Raw genomic sequence first — 23,381 nt, 5'->3', positions numbered from 1 at the left:
AAAAAAAAGCATTAATATTTTCTGATATAAAAACAACTTCTGTTTACAAAAGAAAAAACGTGTATTGCCAATTTTGTTAAAAAAAAATGTTGTCTTGAAAAAAAACAACTTTACTTTAACCTAACAATTTACGGTAAAAAAAAAAAAAGACATTAATACAATACGCTGACGTACACGAATCGGACCCCTATACCAAATAGGCACTGGCTACAATGTTGAGCGCGCCATCCAATTTTTTTCTAAATGGATTTTGCCGCATTTTATTTTAAGAATTTTTTATAACTGCATCATGCCTTACATGTTCAGACAATGATTACAACAAAAATGGTTTTATTAAAGTTTTGCACGTCTTTGTTTACTTTCAATTTCTGCTCCACGATTAATTCCCTGAAAAAGTCCTTTCTGGTTAACATCTACTCTCGACGTATTTATTATTGCGAATGTAGCTCTTTTTCTTAATTTTTTAAAAGAATTTTGTTTTTTGTGGACCTCACTTATTTTTTTTTATTTTTTTTTTTTTTTTTTGGTTTGAACTTTGCGCCTTTCAGATTATTTTATATGAATATGTAAATTTTTATAATATCGTCAACACCAAAGAAGTTTCCACTAAAAACTCAATTTCTGGCGAGGATATTTTTTTTTTTTTTTTTTTTTTTTTTTGCCTGATATAACAAACAACTATATTTTGGAGCACAGTAACATAGGTGCTTAAGTACAAAAAAGTCTACCGGAAAAGTGAAAAAAATAAAAAAGGCCAAAATGCGTAAAAAAAAAAAAAAAAAGCTATCAATTAAAAAAAACATGATGCTGTTATCAAAAATTCTTAAATAAAAAAAAAAAAACAGTATGGCAAAATCTATTTAGAAACACGTTCAATATTGTATTTCGCACTTGGGATTCGACTCGTGTACGTCAGCCGATTAATCTTTTTTTTTAAAAAACAACATTTGTTTGCTGAAATAATAATCGCTAATCTTTCTTCAGTTCCATTCGTCGACATGAGAACTCCGTGCAACAGTTTAAAATACATGGCATCTGTTCCATTCTCTTTAATCGTCCGCATGTGGATTAATGACGAAGCGAGAAATTTCGCGTTTCCCGCTTTTGGGATTCAGCCAATCGGCGCTCTTATGCCAGTGTTTGCGGCTGTATAAAATGGACGGCTATTGCCGAGAACAAATGATTTCGAAAAAAAAGGTTTTTTAATATTTCAATATTTTTTCGTTTTAAATATATAAAAACACGCTTGGACTAGCTAAAAACGCTGTTGATAAAATGTGAAGGGAAACGGGTCTTTTTTTAGTTTATCGAAAACGAACATACCAAGAGTTTTATATATATATATATATATATATATATATATATATATATATATATATATATATATATATATATAAGAGTTTTTATATATATATATATATATATATATATATATATATATATATATATATATATATAATTTTGTCGAATAAGATAGATGTTCTGTGTCCGACGTTTTGTTCAAAATTCAATAACTTGCAGAAGTTTTCTAAAACCGTAAAGTAAATACATTTATCGATATATATATATATATATATATATATATATATATATATATATATATACATATATATCGATAAATGTAAAACCGTAAAGTAAATACATTTATCGATATATATATATATATATATATATATATATATATATATATATATATATATCGATAAATGTATTTACTTTATGGTTTTATATATATATATATATATATATATATATCGATAAATGTATTTACTTTACGGTTTTAGCAAACTTCTGCAAGTTATTGAATTTAGATAGATAGATAGATAGATAGATAGATAGATAGATAGATAGATAGATAGATAGATAGATTTGTAAAAGTTGGCACGTTGGACCAATAAGTTAAAAATTAACAAAACGCAACAAAACTCATAATTACCTTCGCTGATCAAATGGTTTGGGCTTTGTGAATTTGGAACTACGATTGACCCTAACAGCTAACGGCCTTTTATACCCAAACGTTGAATAATTTCTCAGACTAATTAGTGAAGGGATTTTAATTTGAATAATTCAAAATCAGATGTGACTGCGACGGTGGGAACGATCACATTTGGCAATGCTTTTATGCAAATTCCTATACAAAACTAATATGAACACAATTAAAATGTGGTTTTCATTTCTCATCTTATTCACTCGTTTTAATTACGTTTTTGGAAGCTTTTGTAATAAAAATAAAGATTACATAATGCATGACTTTCCAAAGATTAATTTCTTGTGACTGTTTTACGACATATTAACCCCTGATGGTAAATTGTTAGTTCATACCACTTCTCAATGCTATTATTACATAATTAAAAACAATACATCCGATGACCTTGTGCCAGAATGAGAAAGGATCTGTACGCTTGTGCCTTTTTGGCAGTATATTAAATATTGCGATTCGGGGAAGTATTAATCGGGTGTCCAAGAGATATAAATAGTTAATAGAGCAAAGGTGAACCTAACAGAATAAGGAAAAAAAAAGACAAAGTATTCATGCTCGTTGAACCGTAAAAACATCATCCTTTTACAGAAACAAACTTCTTAAATGTGTACGCTGAGAAAGGTATGACATCAATAAAGAACGGAAACTAAAATCAAACGCGTTATTTTTCATAACTGTGGTCGTTTTTTTTTTTAGCGGTGAATTGATTTTTTATCAACCATAATCATTTTTATCAGCCATAATCATTATCATATTCCACTTAACGTTTATTTTAAATGTGAGCATGCGTTGGACCACTTTAAGAATTTGACTTCCAAAATACCTTATCTCTATCCAGGTCTTTATTTATCCCTCTTTTTCTAGTCTTCATTGTTATCAAGTCTTCTCATATTAGCATTCTATTGTGAACTGCAGTTACTACTTAAACTGTGGTAAATCTACTAATCCAAGAACCCTCATCCGTTCTTTCAACGTGATCATATCATCAAAGTCTCCTGTATTGTACACATCTCCCTATACTATTCAGATTTAATCTACTTCTGAGTTCATGAGATCTAAGCCTGCCTATAAAACTGACAGTACACATCCATCATATCATTTTCATATCATTTATCGCCATGCAACGCGCGTCATCCACCATCATTGGTCAAGTTCCACTTTCATATATCCTTGAAAATAAAGACTGTATAATGTAAATAAGCCTGGAATAAGTTTCTTACGAAATAGCTTTCCAAAGTGTAATTATTTGTGTCTGATTTACTGCATATAAACCGCTTCAACGTTCAACATGGTTCAGTATAGATTGTTCAGATACCATTGCACAAAGACAGCAGACATTCTGCCGGTTTGTAGATGCTAGAAATCACTGTAAGAGAGAAATAGCCACAGCCAAAAGAAAACATGTTGAAATAACCAGGGATATGCATAGAATCGCAAAAGATAGGAACTCGTGATTTCTGGAAAATCTATAATAATGTAATGAATAAAAGGCAATTGGTAATTCCTCCGCTATCCAACAACCAGGTCACATACACGGCAACCAAGGAAGCCAAATTGTTTGCCCGGCGATTTGCCTCCAACTCCACCTTAGAGCCAACAAACAACTCTCTCCCAAATTTCCCGATGCGGACTGAAGCCACACTTGATAATCTGAAAACCACCCATTCTCATGTCCGTTATATCATAAAAAACTTAGACACCTCCAAGGCGTGTGGGCCTGATCTCACCCCTGCTATACTAATTAAGAAATGCTCAGCTGGGCTAGCCCCTGTACTTACCAAGCTCTACAATAAATGCTTTGCTGAATCTTGCTTCTCTAATAGCTGAAAGATGGCCAGTGTACAAGAATTATGATGGAAGGACTGAGCCTCTCAATTATCGCTCTATCAGTTTTCTCTCCTTCACTAAAATCTTTTAAATCGAGGTGGTGAACTAGTGCTTGGTTAATTAAACCAAGCACTAGTTCACCACCTCGCAAAAGCTAATGTTCTCTCTGACAAACAGTATGGATTTAGGCCATGTCATTCTACGGTAGATATTTTAACTGTCATCTCTGAACGTATATACCATGCACTGAATAAGACGGCCAGAGCCAGAGCTGTAATCCTTGATATATCCAAGGCCTTTGACAAAGTCTAGCAGGAAGGACTGCTAATGAAAATTAAATTGTACGATATAACTGGGTGTATAATAAATATAATTAGATCCTTCTTACACAACAGGACCATCCAGGTTGTCATTGATGGACGTACATCCAAACAGCATAACATTAATGCAGGAGTGCCTCAGGAGTCGGTTCATGGACTACTATTATTCCTGATATACTTTAACGGCCTGTCTGATAAAATTGTGTCCAAGATAGATATATGTTTAAGCATTGCAATACATCTAACTTTGAGTTTTATTTCCAACATTAATTGTTATTAACCTCTGATTTCTCTAACCGGCATATTGAACTTCCAATTTTTATGATGGCTTCCAATTTAAAAACAATGCTTTTCCCTTATATCTGTCATTTGATGTATGTATGTATGTATGTATGTATGTATGTATGTATGTATGTATGTATGTATGTATGTATGTATGTGATGGTATCAGATTAGGTGTCGTTGACACATTTGTTTACCTTGATAGCACTTTGTCGAGGGATGGTTTGCTGGATTCTGAGATACATGCTCGCATCCAGAAGGCTTCTGTTGTTTTTGGCACGTTGGAAAAGCGGTTATGACATGAGAGATGTGTAACTTTTCCAATCAAAGTGGCAGTTTATCAGACATGTGTGCTAACCACTCTATTATAATCATCAGAAACATGGAAACTGAAATGGCTTGAAAGATTCTATCAGGGCTACTTAAGGAGGATCCTTAACATAAAATGGCAATCAGTGACACCAGACACTGTTGTTCTTCAGAGAGCGCGTTGTCTAAGTATAGGAAGCATGATAATCAATAATCAGATGCGCTAGGCTAGACACATTGTCCGTATGGATGGCTGCAGATTACCAAAGCAGCTGTTTTATGGTGAGCTGACAGCTGGCGAGTTCTTACAGCACAAACCAAATAAGAGATTCAGGGACTGTTTGAAAGACAATCTTAAGAAGCTTTCGATTAATGTTGAAAGATGGGAAGTGATAGCCGAGAATATGAGTGAATGGCGAGAAGTTGTCTCGGCGGGTTCCAAGGTACTGGAGACAAAGAACTTGGAATAGGCAGAGCTTAAGAAAAATCTGCATAAAGGTTTTGTGAAGGATTTGGATGCTCGTGGGGCTGGCTGGAATGTGAGACATGTGGCCGCTTTCTACTGTCCAAAGCTGGATATGATAACCACACAAAGTCACATGAAAGACGCCCTTATGTACCCTTGCCTCCACGCCCTGTGTGGTGTGCGACAGGAAGTGCAAGTCGACTGCAGGTCTGAGGAGGCATATGAGTGAGTCTAGTTAACTTTGGCCAAACACTTTGTGTCATCTTTGCTTCAGGTCATGTAAGTCGGTTTGAAGAGCCATCTTCGTGGCCATGTAAGATGAACTGAGGAATAAGGTTGGTGGTGGGGCTTTTTGTTGGGCAGGACGGCAATCATCGGCAAAGATGAAGCAATCATCATGTATGTATGTATGTATGTATGTATGTATGTGTATATACGAGTGTGCATGTGTGTGAGAGAAGAAAGAGAGTGATATATGGACACACAGACGGACAGAGAAACGTCATATATCAAATAGTTTACAGTAATATTTTAATAAGTTTGAACAAAAATAGAAATAAATTAAGTAAATAAAAATGAATATAAAGAGGAATATTCTTTGTATATTTTTTAAAACATTATATGTGTGCATATATCAATTAATGAAAGACACTAGAATCTACAGTAAGTGGTTAAAAATAAATAAATAAATGTGTGTGGAGGTGGGGGCGCGTAGACAATCCAGACAAGCAGCTATCCTTTTATGACTCCAATGGGAAGCATCAGCTTCTGATCAAAAGTTTCCACTTATCTGTCTATATCTGTTCATCAGTTTCCAGATGTATGTGTACATATGTCTATAAATGTGTGTGTGTGTATTCTGTGTGTGTATGAGTACGTGTATATGTGGTACTGTGCAGTTGTACATGCATGTATATTTTCATATGCGAGTGTGTATGTGGAGTGCATGAATGTCCAATTCAAGATTTTATGAAACACTTGGTTTTGAATTGAGGCTACACTGGTTGCTGACCATTCCAAGTCAAAAATATTGGGAGGGTCATATTCAGATAGATCTTAACCTCATTTGCTATACCCGTGCCATTCCTGCTGCTAACCTTGCCCGCCTTGAACTCATGTTTCCATCATTCACACGGAAGAAGACCGAAGGATCGACCGAAAAGTATGTGCTTTTGAAAGAAACATTTTCGGGAGGGGGGGGTCGAAAAAAATTTTGTATTCCTACATGTCAACACATAGGAAATAAATACAGAAAATATATAAACATCTATATATTTTTCGTATTGATATTTTGGCTCCATTGTTACAAGAGCTTTATCAAGAGTGAAGTTAAAAGTGACAAAATATAAGAAATTTGGATGCATTCTTGTCTTTGAATCCTTTTACAACTTTTGATAAAGCCTCTTAATTGGGCGAAATGTTGAGGTAATTTCTAAAGTTTTAGATATTTCCTTTTCAATTTGATCTCATACTGTCAGATTTTTTTTATCCTGTATTTGTTATATATAATGAGGTGAATGTTGTACTTTGCTTGGAGCATTGTAAGAATTGTATTTGTAGGCTATGACAATGCTGTTTTGTAGAAAAAATATGGTTGGATGCAAGACAAGATAAACAAAATAATTCAACCCAAAATAAACAATATGCGGTGTTTTTCTACAAAATTGCTCAGACTTCAAACGCAACATACACACGCACATATACATATGTGTGTGTGGGGGGGGTTATAAATTAAAATGTAAAAACAAATGATCGTTTAACCTCACAAATCAATAGAATATTCTTTGAATATAATAACATGAGAAAATTTAATCTAAAATTATAAATAACAATGTAAATTGTTTATCCCAAATATATTGTGCGTGCGTGTGTGTGTGTGTGCGTGCGTGAAGTCTGTCTACTAATCGAAGTTTGCTCTGTGATACCAGTGTATAAGAATTCTGATGAAAGGACTGACCTTCTCAATTATCATCCTATCAATCTCCTCACCATCTTCACTAAAATCTTTGAAACCTTAATCAATCAAGTACAAGTTCAGCACCTCACAAAAGCTAATCTTCTCTCTGATAAACAATATGGATTTAGGCAAATGTTGTTCTACGGTAGATATTTTAACAGTCATCTCTGAACGCATACACCATGCACTAGATAAGGTGGGCAAAGCCAGGGCTGTAGTTCTTGATATATCCAAAGTCTAGCAGGAAGGGCTGCTAATGAAAATTAAATTGTACGGTATAACTGGATGTATACTAAATATGATTAGATCCTTTTTACACAATAGGACCATCCAAGTTGTCATTGATGGATGTACATCCAAACAGTATAACATTAATGCAGGAGTGCCTTTGACTCAGAGGTTTATCCTTGGACTACTATTATTCCTGATATTCATTAATGAACTGCCAAATAATATTGTGTCCGAGATAGGTATATGTGCTGATGATACATTGCTTTATAACATGCGCAAGGAAAGAACGGATGTACACAAATCTAAGACAATGGCAGAATACCGTAGTGGAGTGTAAATGGATGGTAACTTTTAATGCTAGTAAGACTTAGCAGATCTCCTTTAACAATTACAAGATGTCTCGCCAACAACCAATACCATCCAACCTGAGAATTCTTCCTTCAAACTCCTCAGTTTAACATTCACAGGCAATATAAACGGGAGAAGTACATTGAGACCATTGCAAAGGCTGCTACAAAGAAGGTGGGTTCCCTCTATCATGCTAGATAACTACTCACATCTGAGAGTATCCTGTACTTCTACAAGGCCACCATTCGCCTATGCATGGGGTATTGCTGCCACATTTGAGTTAGTGCATCAATCATTAATCTTTCCCTCTTGGATAGAGTCCAAAAAAGAAGCTTCAATCTGAAAGGTCCCACTTTGTCAACTAAGCTCCAACCCCTGTCCTATCGCTGCAATATTGCACCTCTCTGTCTGTTTTACAAGTATTTTAAGGGAATGTAATTTAATGAACCCATTGCACTTGTACCTCTTCAACGTACATATCTCTGATAAACATACTTACAGGTCCCTAAATGCCAGAAAGCTTTTTACTCTAATAGTTTCTTCCTTCGAACAGCTAGTCTTTGGAATTCCCTTCTGCTACTTACTTCTCTTACAGTAAAGATATGCAGAAGTTTAAATGTAATGTAAACTAACATCTTGTTAATCTTTCCTAGGCATGGTCCCAAATAGTAGCCCCTTACGTCTAAGTGGCTATATGTTGTTAGCAGATGAATGTTCAGTAAAAAAAGGGGTTCTCTGTCTGTTTTACAAGTATTTTAAGGGAATGTAATTTAATGAACCCATTGCACTTGTACCTCTTCAACGTACATATCTCTGATAAACATACTTACAGGTCCCTAAATGCCAGAAAGCTTTTTACTCTAATAGTTTCTTCCTTCGAACAGCTAGTCTTTGGAATTCCCTTCTGCTACTTACTTCTCTTACAGTAAAGATATGCAGAAGTTTAAATGTAATGTAAACTAACATCTTGTTAATCTTTCCTAGGCATGGTCCCAAATAGTAGCCCCTTACGTCTAAGTGGCTATATGTTGTTAGCAGATGAATGTTCAGTAAAAAAAGGGGTTCTCTGTCTGTTTTACAAGTATTTTAAGGGAATGTAATTTAATGAACCCATTGCACTTGTACCTCTTCAACGTACATATCTCTGATAAACATACTTACAGGTCCCTAAATGCCAGAAAGCTTTTTACTCTAATAATTTCTTCCTTCGAACAGCTAGTCTTTGGAATTCCCTTCTGTTACTTACTTCTCTTACAGTAAAGATATGCAGAAGTTTAAATGTAATGTAAACTAACATCTTGTTAATCTTTCCTAGGCATGGTCCCAAATAGTAGCTCCTTACGTCTAAGTGGCTATATGTTGTTAGCAGATGAATGTTCAGTAAAAAAAGGGGTTCTGCACCATACTAAATAGTTATTCGATTTCGTCTCTTTCGTAATATATTGCATCCAACTGCAAACATTTTTCTGGATTGCTCTTAAGGTTTTAATCAACAGCCGTTTTCTTTTTGTTTTTTTTTAATGGACACCATTTTTCTTCTCAGTAGCAAATTTCACTACCAATATTTTATATTTATAATAATACATTACTGCATTAATATCTAATACATACATAGTGTAATATTATTAGCATACAAATAAACGTGAAAACCTTTGGAAATCTCAGGTCGCTTTCAAAATTCAGTTCTTTGATATGTGACTCAGTGCCCAAAAGGAATTCTCTCTTATTTAAGTATATTGCATTCTCACGGAAAAATGCAAATGGCATCATACACATGGTCGCTGTGGAAGTGAATATCATTTAGTTTACCAATAGCATTGCATCTAACAAATCGATATCTATCTATCTATCTATCTATCTATCTATCCTTGTCGTTGAGGCATTTTTTGTAGGTTAGTTTTTGTAGGTTAGAGTGTTCTTACTTTAGGAAATCCTACTTTCTGCCCTTGTGTCACATCATGCCCCCGCGTGAGGGAGATTATTAATTCAGAATAACTACTTCCGAATAGCACTGATTGAAAAGAGAAATAATTCGAGGTTACACAATTTCGGTTGTTGTTTTAACTTATGTCATGTTGGCAAAGGTATCCAAGACGGGTTATTTGTGAAAATGAATGGAATTATAATTAAAAATTACCTACATTTATTTGGAATTCAGCATCTTTGCAAATTTCATTGATTTTTTTGTTTGTTATTTTTGCCCTTTTCAATTTCCAAGTTATTATTTATGGATGCTTTATCAATAAAGGATGGTAAAATCTGAATTACTTTTTTCATGTTTTACATAGATATAAGGGAATCTTTATTTAAAATTCAACTACCATCAACATGAACTTTCACTTCTTTTTAATTCAGTATCTTCCGAGTTTATTCAACAAAATTCAATACAACTTGAATTAAAAATTAACTTCTCGATTTAACGATATTGAATTAAGCATTGACATGTATGGATGCCTAGTACTGCAATAAATTAATACAGTTATTAAAAGTTTCTTACATTTCTGTTTAATGCAGTACCTTTAGACGTGAATTCACAAAAATCAATACAAGTGAGAAGAATTAACTTCTCGATTTAACGATACTGAATAAAGCTGTACTGACGTTACTTGTATCTATTGAATACACATAACCCTTCTGCTATCTAAAATATCCAGAGCTTGTACAACAATTTTTAGTTAATTCGTAATATCAAGCCATTCTGTAACGCATTATTCTATTCCTACGCCAACATAAAATAAAATGAAAGAAAATTTTATTTTACTTTTTATTTTTTACTTATTTATTTATTTTCTCAATTATAAATTTAAAGGAAAAAACATTAAGCCATATTAACTCCTTCCAACAGTCCTGCTTGCAAATATAGCTGCTTCCACTACATGAACTCTTACTCACCCCCTCTTCAAGTAACAAACAATGAAATAGCAATGTCCCGTAATCACTTTGAGGAGTATAATCTCTCAGTAGATATATAACCTTTACCAGTAACAACACTAACCACCCTCGCGGGGTCAGGGAAATACCTGGATTAGGACCCAGGTGCTGGGCAAACCCTCTCGGTACTGATGGATCCGTAGATCTTCCCAGGTCATCCGTCTAGGAGAAGGAAAACTCTGAAGCTAAACCTAAGGGGAGGAAGCCCTCTCCAGTCTTGGATGGCAACCTTCCTAGAGCTGGTGACTCAAACAAATTATCAGTCTGCAAACCTAAACTGCTTAAGGAGTAGATAGGCACTGTCTATTGCCCGGCTTCCATACTCCTTCTTTGTCTATTAGCCAAGTGTAGAGGTCGAACCACTGAGAGTCGACAGAAACACACAGTGGTCAATCTTGTTTCCTGACTAGAGCAATGAACGTTGTTTTTCCCCACTCCCGACACATCCCATCCCTTAAACTGGGGACTTGGGAGTGCTTGATACCGTAATGCCAGTGCAAGCAGATTGGGTTGACCATCATATGATGAGTTGAGGGTACCGGATAGACAGTTCCTGGCTGCTGTTCCCGACTGGTAGTACAGGATGCCTAACTTTTTGGTAGCGCTCAGAGCAGCTGCTCCATCAACAGTTGTATAATATCGGGATGTTTGTAGTGCCATGTCGCGCATGGAAAGGGACCCTGCACTCATCCCCGGTAGTAGATGGAGAGACAGCTGATGATCTGCCTGTGTTGCATGTCTGGTATTCTGCATAACCACTTGCTCAGCACCCCTTACCTAAACTGAAAATCTTAAAAATAAAAATGACAGTATATACAAAAATTACGCTAAAACCAGGCCAAAACTCAAACAAAAACAACCTGCCTTCTCTCTTGAGGCTTGCATTTACGAACATCCGTGGGCTTAGAACTAATTTAAATGATGTTGAAGCATTTCTCCTAACAAACACCTCGGATATCTTAGCACTAACTGAGACAAACATACACTCCTCCATCCCTTCTAACTACTTTAACATACCCAGATACCTCCCACTCTGCCGTAAGGACTTTGACAGACATATGCATGGGCTTGGAGTCTACATTCAAAACACCCTCTCCTTGACTAGAGAAACTAAACTAGAATCGGACGATCAAGCCTTTATGTGCTTTAGACTTAACATGCAACAGAACATTAGCTACTTTTATTTTTTCTACCGCTCTCCCTCGACCCAGGACTGTACCCTAATAAACAAAGTCTCTGACAGCATAGATACAACACTTTCCCCTGACACTAGCACACAAGTGCATGTATTTGGTGACTTCAATGTCCACCACAGCAACTGGCTTGGATTTTCTACTTACACAGACGCAGCTGGTATCACAACACGTAACTACTCTATATCTCATTCCCTATCACAGATGGTTACGTTTCCAACCCGTTTCCCTGACCAGCAAGAACAACATGCATCACTTCTTGATCTGTTTCTGACCACAGTTCCCGATAACTGTATAACAAATGTCCACAGCCCTCTTGGGAATGCTGATCATGACGTGGTGATTGTTGGAATCGCCCTCAATTCTAGAGCCAAAACTGAAGAGCCAGTGCTCAAAACAACGAGATATTATAAAAAGTCTGACTGGTGAGCCATCAGGGACCTCAACAGGGACGCTCCATGGCAAAATATCATTTCATTTCCTGCTGAACATTGCGCAAATGAGACCACTGAATGGTTCAAAGCGGCAATTGAAGCACATGTTCCCACACGCAAATTCTATAGCAAACCCCATTCTCCCCAATGGTTCACTTCAACTTGTGCAGCTGCCATAGCGTAAAGACAGCATGTGTACCACAAATTTAACCGAGATAAGTCCAGTTCAAACAGACAGAAGTACATAGAAGCCAGAAATAACTGTAAGAAAGAAATAGTGACAGCCAAGAAAGAATTTACTGAAACCACCCAAAAACGCATCGAAGCACAGAAATTAGGAAACCAAGACTTCTGGAAAATCTACAAAAATGTAGTAAATAATGGACAATCAACAATTCCCCCACTAGCCAACAATCATTAGGTTGTTTGCTCAGCAACTGAGAAGGCTAACATGCTTGCCAGACGGTTTGCTTCCAACTCCACACTGGACTCTACTAACCACCCCCTACCTGAGTTTCCTTTGGAGACAGACGCCACACTAGACGATCTGAAAATCACCCCTGCTCAGGTGCATGCTATCATAAGAAAGCTTGACACTGCAAAAGCATGTGGACCTGATCTCATCCCGGCTGTGATATTAAAAAAGTGTGCCGCTGAAGTAGCTCCAGTTCTCTCCAAACTTTATAAATGCCTTAATGAATCTTGCTTTCCTGCCTGCTGGAAAACTGCTTCTGTAGTGCCAGTTTTCAAGAATTCTGACGAAAGAACTGACCCATTAAATTATCGCCCCATTAGCCTCCTCCCATTTTTCGCCAAAATATTTGAGACCATAATTAACCAAGCTCTAGTCCATCACCTTACAGATGCTAAACTTCTGACTTACCAACAATATGGATTTAGGCAAGCCCGTTCCACAGCTAACTGTAATCTCAGAACGTATATACCAGTCACTGGACAAAGCAGGGAGGGTAGAGCAGTAGCTCTAGATATATCTAAGGCTTTTGACAGGGTATGGCATGAGGGTCTTCTCAAGAAAATCAGATCATACGGCATCACCGGAAGAATACATAACATAATTAGATCCTTCTTAGATAAGAGAAAAATCCAGGTTGTCCTTGACGGTCGTACATCTAAACAATATGATACAAATGCGGGAGTGCCTCAGGGGTCTATCCTTGAACCTCTGTTATTCCTAATATTCATAAATGACCTCCCTGAAAAAATTGTCTGTGAGATGGGTATGTATGCTGATGACACCACGCTCTATAACAGACACGACAGGAAAAAAAATGAACACATATCTAAAGAAATGACAGAAACACTAGAGGAAGACCTCCGATCCGTAGTGGAATGGGGACAAAAATGGATGGTCACCTTCAATGCTGCCAAGACTAAACTTGTTTCCTTCAATAATTACAAGAAACCTTCCCTACCGCCAATAGCAATGGCCAATGACTTTTTATCTGAAAGTACATCTTTTAAATTCCTCGGCCTAACGTTCACAGGAAACATGAGTTGGAACAATTATATTGAGAACATTACCAGGACTGCTGAGAAGAAGGGGGGTTCTCTCTACGGTGCTAGAAAGCTATTAACGCCTAAAAGTATCCTATACCTCTATAAGGCCACCATTCGCCCATGTATGGAGTATTGTTGTCATATTTGGGCTGGTGCATCTGCCACTAGTCTCTCGCTCCTAGACAAGGTTCAAAAGAGAGTCGCCAATCTGATAGGTCCTGAACTGTCAGCTACACTTCAGCCTCTGTCACATTGATGAACTGTTGCATCCCTCTGCATGTTCTACAAGTACTTTAATGGTGAATGCTCTGACGAACTGCAAGCACTTGTGCCCCCTCGACGTAAATACCCCCGACAAACCCGACAAGCAGCTAAATCCCACCCCTTCACAGTAGAGATCTCTAGATGCAAGAGAGCCTTCTACTCCAGTAGTTTCTTCCCCAGAACAGCTAGACTTTGGAATTCCCTTCCGGGTCCCTGCTTCCCCGACTGTACTGGCATGCAGAAGTTCAAGTGCAACGTGAACCGACATCTTGCTGCCCAACTTCCTACACAGTACACCTGTAGCTTATATCCCTGATAGTAGCCCTCTACCTCAAAGTGGCAATGTGCCTTGTTTGGGGTGAAAATGTAATTTTAAAAAAAAGCATTGAGATATATGAATGTTCACTACTGCAATGAACAGATGCATAAAAAATTTGCATTCATATAAATTAATCTTCTATATAAAGTTCAAATAATACAAGAAAATATTATTGCAATTATTGTCATCCATACATCAATAATAATGATAATTAAAATTAAATATAAAATTAACATAATAATAATAATAATAATAGTAATAATAATAATAATAATAATCGCCACATCAAGAGACACTGTGTGCAAAAACAATACAGAAACTGTGAAACAATACAGAAAACCATGAAACTTAAAACAAAAAGACAAGAAGAGTAGGAATAAAAACAGTTACATGAACGATTCATAAGAACAACAAGAGAAGAGAATCACAAAAACATGTGGACATAGTTAAAAAAGAAACTTGAAAAGAGATACGATATTGCTACTGACAGCTGCACAGACCAATGTGATTAGAACTAATAACATTAAAGCTAAAAACAGGAAAACAGTAAATGTAGGCTCTGCGGACAAAGAGACAAAACAGTAGATCACATAGTATGTGAATGCAGCAAACTAACAAAATAAAATACAAGAATAGATATGACTGCATCGGAAAATCAATACATTGGAAGCTATGCAAACGATGCATTTTGAACATTTCGAAAATGGTACAGATGTAAACCATAGAGTACCAGAAAACGAAAACCACAGCATTCTCTGAGACATGTATGTAGAAACAGATAAACTCATCCAAGCAAGAAAATCAATCATGATAGTTAACAAAAAGTAAATAAATTGCCAAATTGTAGATTTTGCCGTCCCAGCAAATGATATGGTCGTCATTATTATCATATTGTATGAATCCAAAAATTGTTGACATTGGTTTCCCTGATATATTTCCAGTCAGAATTGTTTTTTGAAAGACATCGGGTGCTTATGAAAAGGGCCACAAGAAGTGTACCAATATCCTAAGTTAAAGTGATTTCTGTGCAACGAATTGGATACGAACTTGGAACATGCAGGTCATCAGTTCATGTCGTTTACCACCATACCAATGTCACCTCCGAGACTGATCACAGAGACAGAAAAACGAAGCAAATACACGAAGCTTGGTAGAGAATTAAAAGAATATGGAACATGAATAAAGTCAGTATAATACCGGTAACTGTAGGAACACTTGGAACAGTCCTAAAAAAATGGAAAAATAGACTAGAAATTAAAATTGAAAGGAAGACTAAGATTCTATAGTGAACTTGGTAAATGTAAACTTAGGATTTTAAAATCTTCTCAGAAACTAGTTATATAAAGGTCTCAAATAAAACAATGCAAATTCTTTTTCAAAACTGGGACGATTTGATAGTTTGTTATTTTATTTTATTTTTTTTTTTTTTTTTTTTTGTCATTTGCATTTAGACTGACACCAGTTAGAAGAAATTTAAATTTTGAATTAAAAAAAAATTCTTAAAATATTTTCCTTAGAAGCAAACAAGGGTTGACTGAAAAACAGGATTCCAAAAGCCAGACCTTGGTAAATATAACCGTTAGATTTTAAAACTAATAATTCGATGTTATTCGAATTTTATCTCTAGAAGTGTTAGATAAATTATCAAATATTTAACAAAGTATTCCTGTTGGCCCAGCGCTTCATGTTCCTATATGAATAATGGAGGGGATCTTATCTTCCTTTTATTTCAAGAGGAGCTTAGAAAATATTTTATTAAGAAGATATTTAATATATATTTGTGTGTATGTGTATGTCTATCCTGTCTGTAATTGTCCCTAGATAAGCGTGTGATAGTGCACATTATTTCATGAAAATAAGATAAACACTATTCCTGTAACAGAATCACAGGTACGCTAAATCTAGGCCTGGTGTAGCCACATGCACCAAAAATGACTCATGATAAATACTAATGATACAAACCGTGGGATTCAGAAGAAAGATCTGAGTGTCATGATCGACAGGTGCTTTCTTGTTGGCCAACATGGGGGATCCAATCGGCATCCTACAGAGGTTGGTTCTTCTTCTAATTTCAGGAACAAGATCACAGACAAAATAACAGATAAGTAACCTCTCTACTTGCCGAAACACCAAACCAAATGAAATACAAGAAAACAGTAAGGTACATAATAGCAAACCGAAAAGAAAGTGAACTGCAAAAGAAAGCAAACTAGTGATGATTTGCTACTACAGAAGAGGGAGGCTTCCAGAAACGAATGAAAAATCTATGGGACATATCCATTGACTACTCGACAACTGAACAAAGAGTCAGACAGATCCTCAATAGAGGCTGATTGTCAGAACTCGAACTAATAGAAATCCAACAAAAGATAGCTGAACAAGAAACACCCATTAATGAAAACTCACAGACAGAAAACTGTCAAAACATTAATATGGAAACTGAGCAGACTGAAGAAAGGGAAATCATAGAGTTCATTGAAGAAGAAACGAAAGTTGAAAATATCAAAGGATAAAACAAAAGTACTGTCACTAAGAAACGAACAGCGAAAAATGTTAATTAGAAAGGAACATCTTAGATCCATGCAATTTTATATATGCAGGAGCAAAATCAATGAGTATGAGACTAAAAACTGAAGCAAAACTGACTAAAACAAAGATGGATGAGAACTAAAACTAGAAAACCAGATCACCAAACGTAAAAAAGAAGCTAAAACCATAAATAGAATGAGATAGGACAGAAATTTGTGGAAGAGGGGAAATCTGACGCACAAGGAAAAAATGAATATGAAACAAAGAACTAAAACAAAAATAGTAGTAAAAGAAGGAAAACTGAGACGATATAAATGCAGCACCTTTGAAACCAATGAAAGACATTTTTATCAACACGTCAATGGAGAAATAACAAGAACGGAAAAACTAGAACCAACAGAAACCAAATACTTTTGAAGCCTCAAGACCACCACAGAAATATCAAATGGCTGAAAGATATGAAAAATGAACTCCAGAAAAATGAAGAAGGAAGAGAAATAGAGAAAGGGTCAGTTGTTTTACTTGAATCAAGCTTTTTGATTAGCTTGGTAACATCATGCATAGATATCTGCATGTTGCATAGCATGTTTCAGAGACAGGGGGAAATATGAATGCTTGGCGGCCCTGATCGCTTAGGGTAGAATTAGCTGCAAAGTTGTGGGCAAAGAGTTTGACTTCGTCCAATGCTGATGAGATTACTTTAGGTTCATTGATGATGGTTAGGATACAGCACACGCTTCTGTTCAGGCCCTGTTTATTATTTGCCAAAACTGGTAGGAACCAAGCCACTGCTCAGCTACTTTAGACTTTATGGACTGAAGTGGTCTATACTGACAATTAACCATTCCATCAGGTCTGATACTATAGAGGACACGTTCATTTTAAACATGAAGTGCAGAGGCATGTCTAATATAAATGTACAGAAGCTGTCCCAGTCAGCCATAGAATATCAATATGTTGCATATTGAAGGGGAAAGCTCCTGGATTTTAGAGAAACAAAATAATTAGGATCGAATATAATTATTATCGAAGGAGAATGCTAGAATCGAACACAGTTATCAAAAGATAAAATGAATACACATTGTTAGTTAGACACGATTCCAGGAATGCAGTGGAATTATCCATTGTAGTTAGAAATAACTATACAACAAAGTTTAGGTCAGAGCAAAATAATAGAACAATGAATTAAAGACCATAGAGAAATATGAGACTTGTGTTGCTAGGACACGTGTTGGAAGTATGTGCATGTCCATGTGCATGGGATGCACATGTTTGGCCTGCATGTTGATCTCACATAGAATTAATATATACACTTAAGTCAGATTAGAGAGAGAGTTCAAGTCAGTGTGAGTTAGAGCATAGTTCAAGTTAGGCCAGTAGCCAAAACTCCTTAGGAAATGGAGGGGTCAGGACGACAAAATGTAGCAACTTAGCCAGGTATCGAGTTCTAATCACCAACTGGAAAAATGAATGTCTTATATTTGTTATGCAAGCCTTTTGTCTTTGTTTGTCATCAACCGCAAGGTAATGTGTCTTTGTCTTCATCATAATGAACTTTGTATGTAAACCCCTTCCAAAGGTTGACTGTATCACCGTTTTCAATAATACATCTCCCCCATCCTGTTTAAAGAACTCCATTACACTAAATCTCTTTTATTATAACCCCCACCCCCGCAAGGCAACAAATATACTATACGATGAGGAGCTACATTTGAGGACATTACATTTTGTTTTTATCTTAACTGAGACAACCAAGTGGTCGGACGATTCCAGTGGAGACAGAACAGAGGAGGAACATAGCTCATGGCAAGTTTTAAGAAAAAGATTTAGGAGACTTGAATACTGACCGTCAGTATCAGGCACATGGGTGGGTTCGTGAACAATCCGAGTTAGGTCATAAGCAATGGTGAAATCATGACAGTACCCCCCCCTCATCATCTGTCTTGTTTGAGTGAGCTAACCATTCCACATTGTGAACATTGAACTCACTACACATGTGAATGTTGGTCAACGGATGAGCAGACGGGATGTGGTCAATTTTCTCAAATATGCTCTTAAAGATAGTAACTCCACTATTGTGTGGGCGATAGAGAGCAAATATGGACACAGTGCTGTAAGCAAGTGCAACCCAGAAGCACATTTAGGACAATTTAGGGTCTTCCCTAGAGATGTCTCTACCACATGGAAAGTCATCTCTAATGTAGGAACATATTCCATGACCATAGCGATCTTGGGGGTCAGATTTTGATGTTAAGTTAGAGTATCCTTTAATCATGAGTTCGTCTAGGGAAACAGTCGGTTCAATGCCAGTTTTGCATAAGAATAATAGGTCTGATTTGATCTGCTGTAATTGGATTTCAACCTCTGGAAGGTTAGAACGTAGACTCCTGATGTTGGAGAAGGAGATCTGGTTGGGGGGGGGTCTATATTGGAAGTTGTAGTTCTGAGTTTAATCTTGTATTTGTTCTTGAGACATTTCATGATGGAGTTTTGGGAATTGTGGAACAGGTCGACAGTTTGTTAGAGCATGGAAGAGAGGGAAAGTAAGGAGAAAAATAAGCGAAGAAACATTTTTTGTAGACCATGATAAGGTAAAGCCATAACATTACCTACTATGGCAGCGAGAATCCTTATCAGGAGCTACTGCATAGTCCAGAATCCATTCGTCAAATGGAAGTACAACAACCTCAGAATTTTGCACCTTTCTTTATGTTCTAATATATTTCAGTTATTTTTCGATGGAATCAAAAGCAAATGTATTTAGATTATGTGAAAACTGTTACCCTTATTGAAACTTATTTGAATGTTTTAATTGTTAATATATCGATTTCTAGGACAACAAACTAACATTGACTTTTATATATAGACGAATTTAATAAAAAAATATAAATAAAAATAAATAGCTATGCTAAAACTTTCTTGCCACAGTAATCACCCAAATAGTGACGCACAGATTGTGTATTTATGGTTCCTGTATTTGCCTTTGGAATGCACTTTTGTTCTGATGCCAATTGGTTTTTTGACTCAACTTCAAATAACCCTTCCAGTAATTTGTCTTGTAGCCAACCAGTGCTATTCGACTATTGCTTTGTGGTAAATATCAACTGGACTGTTTTTCCGTAACTAAAATAATTGAAAAAAAAAACAATTATAAAATATGTTTAACATTGTTTATCTTTAGTTTCATGGTGTTTAGTCTCTATGTCATACCATGGTCGACCGTAATGTAACAGTTTCAGTAAATACATTATTCCATTTTTGTGTCACACCACGGTCGGCCGAAGTGTAACATGAAGAAGTTTCAGTTGATACATTACTCAATCATACGTCATATCATTGTCGACTGTAGTGTAACATGAAAAAGTTCCAGCTGATACATTATTCAGTCTTCATTTCATACAATAGCCGATTAATTCTTTATCTTTATATCTAACAAATATCTCGCCATTGTTGTCTTATCTTGTAAACAGAAGAGTTGTTGTGTACTTAACTATGACACTGTTTAGTGTTGCTTTGTCTTTCATTTTTTCTCTTTGTTTGCATGCGTCATTGTAATCCTAGTTACGGGTAGACAGTAATATACAATTATGCGTTTGAATATTTTTCTCTTTTTATTTTTATTTAAGTTTCTTTTAGCTCATAGTAAAATTACAAATTTCTCCTCAGCTTTTGTGGCGGCGTGGGAAACTTACTTCGAAACACACGTCTATTCTGGTTGTCAGATAAGACCCAAGGACAGATTAGATTAGCTTTTTTTTATTTCTCGTTCATGGCATCATTGCTTTAATACGTCAACGTAAATTCATAACCTTAACTTCTAGTTAAATAATTTTCCCCATCCCCTGAACATCTCTATCTTTATCAATCTACATCACTTTAATGAAAAACTTATGTGACATGTTTAACAACCGATATATATATATATATATACATACATATATATATATATATATATATATATATATATATATATATATATATATATATATATATATATATATATATATATAAAGTAGAATGATAAAATTGTCGCCCTAGAAAAGACGGCATGGTTTAATTTCTGTTTGATGAAAACCGGTTTTCTTTTTTCTTTTTTTTTTTGTTGCAGACCATCTACTAGTTGGCCATGTATACAAATCTCAAAAGTAATAGGAGCCTTCTATCATGTTTGAAAGTGACACAATGGTCAACAAGCAAAAGCGGAGATGTGCCACTGTACATCAAGGCAGAGGACACTGCCAAGACCCAGACTAAGAAGTTCTTCGAAAAGGTCCAGTCAGTAATTGATGAAACTCCCCAGTGGCCTATTCGGCAGATTACCAGAGATTTAGGCTTCTCACAGACAGCTGTGAATATGTGTGTGAAGTAGGTCTTACAGACGCCAAACAAGCCAGATCTTGACTGAGAAGACAAAGAACCTCAGGCTAATCAAGTCCGTCAGAGTGCTCAAAAAACTGAACCATCCCAAGAAGCCAAACATGCTTTGGTTCTTTTCAAACGAAAAGAACTTCTACCAAGACCATGTGCACAACAGCCAGAACCACCGCTGGATTGCCACATATAACAGCGTGATGAAAACAAACAAAATTTCTGGCCACGGTTATTGTATTTGGTGAAGTTTGAAGTCAGGACCACATCACATCATCTCACATCTCACATCTTCGAAGTCATTTTAAAAGTAAAGTTCATGAATGTGCTGAAGAGTGTGGTGATCTCCTGGTGCAATCAGGTGGTCGCTGGCAGATCCTGGGTGTGGCAGCAGAATTCAGCGCCGGCCCACAAGTCCAAAGAGACCCAGGCTTTGTTTCAGAAGAAGTGCTACGACTGTCTACACTTCTCTCACTGTAACCTGAACCCACTGGACTACTTCGTTTATTCATATGTGAAGAACATCACCAACATGACCTTGCAAAACACCAAAGCCAGCCTGATCGCCGCCATCCGTCAAGTATTCGCCAAGCTCCTGCCTGCGCTTGTGGAAAAGACATGCTCCCACTTCCAGATCCGTATTGACCCATATCGCCAGTGATTGAAGCTAAAGGCGGCTACATTGAGTATTTTGCTATATAATCAAGTTACCTGGATTGATTTTTTCAATAAACATTTTAGTGTTGTTTTTTAGGGAAATTCTATCATTCCACCCTTATATATATATATATATATATATATATATAGATATATATATATATATATATACATACATACATATATATATATATATATATACACATATATATATGTATATATATATACATATATATACGTATATATATGTATATATATATACATATATATACATATATATATGTATATATATACGTATATATACGTATATATATATGCATATATATATACGTATATATGCATATATATATACGTATATATATATATATATATATACGTATATATATATATATATATATATATATATATATATATATATATATATATATATATATATATAGGCTGTCCAAAAGAAGCTGACAGATTTTAAATTCGATTAACTTCCTCTTTATTTAAGTTATGCTTACCAATTTTCATATGTAGGTAGATGAGCCTCACCGTGATTTTTTTAGCTATAGTTAGATATCATAGTCTACTTATTCTAATTTTATTTGGACAACTTAATCTATGGTATGTGTTTCACACGGTCTAATTTTAGTTATGAAAAATGATGTTACTCAAATGTCCACCATTTTCATTTTCACACTCTTGTGCTCTCTGCAGAGCATTGTCCATTCTCATTGGACCAATGTTTTGCACCAATTGAATTTTATATGGAAATTTGCCCTCTTCATGAAGCATTCTGTGAAGAGATGATCGAGAGACCCCAATTTGACTTGATCTCCTTCTTATTGATGTGGATGGATCCTCGGCCACGCTCTCTGCTAATCTCTGACGATTCTCATCACTTCTTACCGTATGGGGTCTACCAGAGTGATGAAAGCATACAGACCCTTGCTCATGTAATCGAGCCACCATAGCTTTTATTGCATTGGGAGTAGGGGAATTTCTTGCGTTGAAGTTTTGTCAAAATTCTCTTTGGGTATTGACTCATTCAACCGAAAATACGACTCTACGGTAAATATCCGGTCCTCGGTAGTGTAATGACGACCTTGGAAGGGTCACTCTAGATGATCTGAAAAAATAAAAGAAAAATATGAAAAATTAAGAAAGTTATGTATTTTTTTTAACTATCAGCTTCTTTTGGGATGCCCTGTATTTATATATATATATATATATATATATATATATATATATATATAGTTATGATCATATTTATTGACACGGTTTAATAAAAACTTCATTTTGTCTGAAAAATCCTTCAGAAAAGGGTTAAATCAAAGGAAATCACAAAGTATAATATATATTTTGAACTGCTCTTTCCAACTCAACAATCGAATTTCAAGAAAAATGAATAATAAAGAAATTACAAACGATATTTCAAAATTTTCTTGATCAAATTTATTGG

The 23,381-nt window shown here is 35.6% G+C and overlaps 1 protein-coding gene across 3 annotated transcripts in view; it reads right to left on the bottom strand.

Annotated features, from left to right (window-relative positions):
* The window catches only part of LOC145295898 (uncharacterized), a 165,433-nt gene that overhangs the window by 17,445 nt on the left and 124,607 nt on the right, over nucleotides 1–23,381 (bottom strand). The window contains exon 1 of one of the 3 annotated variants that reach the window (XM_080141889.1): nucleotides 1,937–1,971. The exons of the other annotated variants lie outside the window; for them this stretch is intronic. The gene's annotated coding sequence lies outside the window, so the exon portion shown is untranslated. Of the gene's footprint in view, nucleotides 1–1,936; nucleotides 1,972–23,381 lie in introns of those variants that run through there. 3 annotated transcript variants of the gene reach the window in all.

This window comes from Euprymna scolopes, chromosome 1, assembly GCF_053919585.1.
Source record: "Euprymna scolopes isolate OS-2025 chromosome 1, ASM5391958v1, whole genome shotgun sequence".
Taxonomy (NCBI): domain Eukaryota; kingdom Metazoa; phylum Mollusca; class Cephalopoda; order Sepiida; family Sepiolidae; genus Euprymna; species Euprymna scolopes.
The sequence above is the reverse complement of the archived record's forward strand: the minus strand, read 5'-3'. Positions and strand labels throughout refer to the sequence as shown.